Consider the following 6,782-nt stretch of genomic DNA (forward strand, 5'->3'; position numbering starts at 1 on the left):
CATGGAAGCAGCAGTCAAGAAATCAAACGATGTATTGCATTAGGCAAATCTGCTGCACAAGACCTTTTGAAAGTGTTGAAGAGCAAAGATGTCAGCTTGAGGACTAAGGTGCATCTGACCCAAGCCATAGTATTTTAAATAACCTCATGTGTATGCGAAAGCTGAACAGTGAATAAGGAAGACCACAGAAGAATTGATGCTTTTGAGTTATGGAGTTGGAGGAGAATATTGAAAGTGCCATGGGTTGCCACCTACCAACAACAATCAATAATTACAAGGAGCTCTGGTAGCGTAGTGGTTACAAATCGAAAGTACCATTTGTTCCGCAGGAGAAAGATGAGACTTTCTGCTCCCATAAATATTTACAGCGTCGGAAACCCTGTACAGGGTCGCTATGAGTTGGAACCAACTCCACGGCACACAACCACCACCATGGGCTGCCAAAAGAACCAACAGATCTGTGTTGGAAGAAGTGCAGCCAGGGTGCTCCTTGGAGACCAGAATGGCCAAACTTCGCCTCTCATACTTCAGACATATTGTCAGGAGGGACCAGTCGCTGGAGAAGGATATCATGTTTGGTAAGGTAGAGGGTCAGAGAAAAAGAGGACAACCCCCCCCCAGTGAGATGGATTGGCCAAGTGGAAGCATCAGTGGGCTCAAGCGTGGCAACAGTAGTGAGGTTGGTCCAGGATCGGGCAGTGTTTAGTTTGCTGTGCATAAGGTCGCTATGGGTCGGTACCTACTTGATGGCACCTAACAACAACAATCCAAAAGGAGTGACTATCACCATCTCTTAGTGTTTAGTCCGCACCTATTCCAGGTGCGCAGAAGCCTTCCTCACACAAACAGAGAAAGCACGAGAAGTAACCAGAATTCTGCTATGAGAAATTATCCCAAAATAGGAACTACCTCTAAGCATAGGCTCTAACAATGGACTGGCCTTCGTAGCAAACATAGTACAACACATAGCTAAAATACTGGGCATAAATTGGAAACTACACACAGCCTATAGGCCTCAGAACTCGGGCAAAGTCAAACACATGAATCGTGCCATAAAAAATGGACTTAGCAAATTGTGTCAGGAGACTCGTTGAACCTGGCCCCAAGCTCTCACACTTGTGTTACTAATCAGATATACCCTCAGAAACAACCACTGGATATCCAACCGCCTTTTGAGATTTTGTTTACCTTGTCCCCGCCCCTCCTGTTCCTTGCCAGGGACCCTAAGGGAAGTGGAAGAAGTTGAAATTAGCTCACAACTCCAGGCACTAGGGAAAGTAGCTACCCAAGTGTCTAAGTAAGTTACTGAGAAATTACCTGTCAGTCTGTCTTCCCCTGTGTACCGTCCTTTCAGCCCAGGTGACATGGTGTGGGTGAAGAACTGGGATTGATCCCCACTGCAGGCCAGGTGGAGAGGTCCACTGTCATCCTGACCACCCCCACGGCAGCCAAGTCTGAGGGGATCCCTGCCTAGATCCATCACACCCAACTGAAGCAAGCCGCCCCAACCAACCAGTGGGAATACGAGGTGAATCCCGAGCAGCCCACCTGAGCCATGCTGAGATGACAGACAACATTCCCTGCCCCAGGTACGGCCTTGTGCTGAGGATCCTCCTCCTAACAAACCTGGCGGCCCAGTGACCATAACAGAGTAACCACCAGGGTGGGCCGCACCACTACCAAAACCTCATTATTCATGGGGTTCTACCTCTGACAGCACTGAGGTGGGGCCTGTGGCTAGAACGCCACTCAATTCTCTTTGTGGGCTACCTCTGAAGGGGGACATCTGTGTTATGACCCAGCGGAGCCCCCTTCGTGATTCCCACCTGGCACCAGCGATGGTCCAATTGTCCAAACCATGATAAAAGGGAACCCTAGCCAGATAACATTAAAATTCAACATTTGTCAGGCTGTTACTCAGTCCTGAGGACCCACATGTGGCTCAGTCAGCTGGAAAAGGCGCTGCTACAGGTTAGAAAACAAGTTCACTTGTAACCTAACCGCAGCCTGTGACAGTAGGTACATCTATTGAAACTGTGTTAACTGGGACACGTGGCAAAACCAACAAAAAACAGTCTCTCCAACAGTGGACCACAAACGCAATACCCAAGTCCCACTGAGGCAGGCACTGGGCCCCAGAACACACATCGCATTCCAAGGACAGAATCCACATTCCCGCTGCGCAACAGACCGCCTCATCCCCACGATGTCTGTCACAGCTAACAGCGAACCTCCTGTTGCAAACTCTCCTCCAAGGTGGTAACAAAGCCCCCCAGGTTACACCTCACTGCGTCTGCTTTTGTGAACTCCTTCCCACCGTATGAAGTAGCAAATACCAGCTTTACACACCTCCCCCACCCCCTTCACTCACTCTGTAACAAACAGCCCCAAAGACCCTAAAACGATATAAACTAGGGTCCTTCCTATAAACGGGACTCACTCTGGATAAGAAACCGCTGAGCTACGTGTCCACACAATAAAGGTCTTCCTTTGTTATAACCCTCATGGCGTTGGCAACTCCTTCAGCGCGACTCAGCTAACACCATATCATTATGACATATTTGAAATATAATGGAAAGGTTTTCTTAAGTGCTGTTGAGTTGGTTTTAACTCATAGCAACCCTGTATAAGGTTTCGGAGGCTGTAAATCTTTGTGGGAGTAGAAAGCCTCATCTTTCTCCAGACGAGCGACAAATGGAAAGCGGCAATTGGAAATTTTTTATATGATACTATATCACATTGAACATTACAAGACATAGAGAACTGTGTTCAAATGACATCATAATGGAAATGCACGTTTTATACAAAGTTTTATATAACGAAATTCATGTGATATATCTGAAAGGCTATATGAAAAAAGTAAAACCAAAAACTAATTCCCTTACAATTCATGGTAACCCTCAAAGCAGGAACACACTCACTCAGGTTTTCAGTGACTGAGCCTTTGTAAAGTATCACACCAGGACTATCTTCCAAGGCACCTCTGTTGTTAAGTACCGTGGAGTCGGTTCCCACTCATAGCGACCCCTGTACAGGGTTTCCGAGGCTGTAAATCTTTACGGGAGCAGAAAGCCTCATCTTTCTCCTGCAGAGCAGCTGGTAGTTTCGAACTGCTGAGCTTGCGGTTGGCAGCCTGATTTGTACCCACTACGCTACGGGAGCTCCTTGAGATAGTATAGTGAGCCTTTTAAAATCTCCATGGGAGTGCTATGCCTTGAAATCGACAAGAAAGTGTTTTTAAGAAACCAGACGCACAGAGAGGAATTCCTGCAAAGACCTTCTGAAAACGGCTGTCACACTGGTCAAGGGCTGTAAACACAGAAGACAGCACAAAGCCCAGTGGCACAGACAGGGGTCCACAGGCCGAGCAACAGGCTGGGCTGAGAGGAGCTGAGAACGGAGGAGCTATGCTGCCTCCAGGCTTTCTGAGCTGACCCGGAGTTACACCTGCTTCCTCATAAACCACTGAAGTATGCTCTGTGAGTGGGGTGTGGTCACTGCAACAGATTCCCGAGAGCAGCAGGGGAAGGGAAATCCTGCCATGGGAGGATTGGCTGGTGTCAGAATTGGTAAAAAATGCTGGACAATGGATGTATTAATGCAATTCAGAAAGTATTGCTACAAGACGAGGCTCTTAAAAGCTCCTGAATGGCCATCTAAGGTGCTGCTACTGGTCTCTTCATCTGCGGAACAAAGAGTGATTTCTTGTCTGCTGCTTCCATGAGTGTTGATAGTTAATCCAAGAAGAATGAAGTCTTTGATAACTTCAATCTTTTCTCCGTTGATAAGAATGTTGTTTATTGGTCCAGTGGTGAGGATTTTTGTTTCCTTTACGTTGAGATGTAATCCATACTGAAGGCTGTGCTCTTTGGTCTTCATCAGTAAATGTTTTAAGTCCTCTTCACTTTCAGCAAGCAAGGTTGTATCATCTGCATAGCGCAGGTTGTTAATGGTGCCATGTTTTTCTTCATAGAACCCAGCTTCTCAGACGATGTGCTCAGTATACAGAGGTTGAATAAGTGTGATGAAAGAATACAAATTTGTCGCACAACTTATTAAGATTTTAAACCATTCAGTGTTCCCATATTCTGTACGAACAACTGCCTCTTGGTCCAGGTACAGATTCCTCATGAGCACAATTAAGTGTTTCAGAATATTTCACAATGTTGTCCATAGCTTGTCATGATCCACACACTCGAAAGCCTTTGCATAGTCAATAAAGCACAGGTAAACATCTTTCTGATAGTCTGTGCTTTCAGCCAAGATCCATCGTACATCAGCAATGATAGCCCTCATTCCATGGCCTCTTCTGAATCCAGCTAAAACCTCTGGAAGTTCTCTGTCAATGTATGATTGTAGCCGTTTCTGTATTACCTTTAGTAAAACTTTACTTGCATGGGAAGTCAAAGAAATCGTCCAATGATTTCCGCATTCCGTTGGGTCATCTCTCTTTGGAATGGGCACAAACATTGATCTCTTCCAATCAGTCGGCCAGACAGTTGTCTTCCAAATTTCTTGGCAGATATGAGTGAGTGCCTCCTGTGCCGCCTCACTTTCTTGAAAGATTTCAATTTTTATTCCATCAACTCCTGGTGCCTTGTTCTTTGCCAATTCCTTCAATGTACCTTGGACTTCCTCCCTGAGTATCATTGGCTCTTGATCATATGCTACCTCTTGAAACAGTTGAACATCAACCATTTCCTTTTGGTACAGTGACTCTGTGTATTCCTTCCATATTCTCTTAATGCTTTTTACATCATTCAATCATTTGCCCAGAGAATCTTTCAATAACGAAAGTTGAGGCTTCAATTTTTTCTTCAGTTCCCCCAGCTTGAGAAACGCTGAGCACGTTCTTCCTTTTTGGTTTTCTGATTCCAGATCTTTGCACATTTTGTTGTTAATATTTGGCTTTATCTTCTCAAGCTGATCTTTGAAATTTTCTGTTCAGCTCCTGAACCTCATTTCTTCCATTTGCTTTAGCATCTCTATGCTGGAGAGTAAGTTTCAGTGTCTTTTCTGACATCCATTTTGACCTTTTCCTTCTTTCTTGTCTTCTTAATGACTTTTTGCTCTCTTCATGTATGATGTTCTTGATGTCATCCCACAACTCTTCTGGTCTCAGGGGGGATATATTCAAGGTCATATTTTGGCTCTCGTGGACTTGTTTTCATTTTCTTCAGCTTCAGTTTGAATTTGTATATCAGTAATTGATGGTCTGTTACATTCATGTGTCATTGTGTGCTACTGTTGTGCCTTGCGTGTTGCAGTGGCTCTGGACGCTAGGCCACAGGTATTTTAAATAGCAGCAAGGTCGCCCAGAGTGGACGGATTTCAGTTGAGCATCCAGACTAGGAAGAAGAGAGACAGACGACTTCTGAGTATTTAGTCACGGAAAACCTTATGAATACAGTGGAACGCTGTAGGACAGCATCCGAATATTGACTATTGAAACACGAAGAGTACAAGAATGCTCTCAGATAGAGTGCTGGAAGGTCAGCCCCTCAGGTTGGACGGCACTCAAAATACGACTGGGGAAGAGCTGCGTCCTCAAAGTAGAGGTGACCGTGATGACACAGTGGAGTAAAGCCTTTGGGACCTTCATGTGCTGATGGGGCACAACTCAAAATGAAGAGAAACAGATGTAAATATCCATTAATAATCGGAACATGGAATGTAGGAAAATTGGAAGTTGTCAAAAGTGAAATGGAATGCATAAACATCAGTATCTTAGGCATTAGTGAGCTGAAATGGACTGGTATTGGCCATTTTGAATCTGACAACCACATGGTTTACTATGCCGGGAATGACAAATTGAGGAGAAATGGCATCACATTCATCATCTAAAAGAACATTTCAAGATCTATCTTGAAGTACAACGCTGTCTGTAGCATAATAATATCCATATGCCTATTAGGAAGGAGCTCTGGTAGAATAGTGGTTACGAATCAAGCTGCTAACCTCAAGGTCGGCAGTTGGAAACTACCAGCAGTTCCGTGGGAGAAAGATGAGGCTGTTTCCATAAAGATTCACAGCCTTGGAAACCCTGTACAGGGTCACTATGAGTCAGAACCGACTCCACGGTACATAAGAACAACAAAAACATTAGGAAGATCAGTTAGTACAACCATTATGCAATTTATGCACCTGCCACTAAAGACAGTGACACATGACTACACACCTGGACCTCATCAGACGGGACACACAGAAATCAAATGGACTACATCTGTGGAAAGAGACGGTGGAAAAGCTCCATATCATCAACCAAAACCAGGCCAGGGGCAGACCGGGGAACAGACCATCAATTGCTCATATACAAATTCATGTTGAAGCTGAAGAAAATTAAAACAAGTCCATGAGAACCAAAATATGACCTTGAAGATTACACACCTGAATTTAGACACCATCTCAAGAACAGATTTGATGTATTAGACACTAACAACTGAAGACCAGAAGAGTTATGGGATGACATCAAGAACATCATACAGGAAGAAAAGCAAGAGGTCATTGAGAAGACAAGAAAGAAGGAAAAGACCAAAATGGATGTCAGACGAGACACTGAAATTTACTCGCCAGTATTGTTGTTAGGTGCCATCGAGTCGGTACCGACTCATAACTACCTTATGCACAGCAAAACACTGCCCGATCCTGGGGGGCCAACCTCACTACTGTTGCCATGCTTAAGTCCATCAATGCTGCCACTTGGTCAATCCATCTCATTGGGGGTCTTCCTCTTTTTTTTCTGACCCTCCACCTTACCAAACATGATATCCTTTCTCCAGCAA

Source organism: Chrysochloris asiatica, unplaced genomic scaffold, assembly GCF_000296735.1.
Source record: "Chrysochloris asiatica unplaced genomic scaffold, ChrAsi1.0 scaffold00125, whole genome shotgun sequence".
In the NCBI taxonomy this organism is placed as follows: Eukaryota; Metazoa; Chordata; class Mammalia; order Afrosoricida; family Chrysochloridae; genus Chrysochloris; species Chrysochloris asiatica.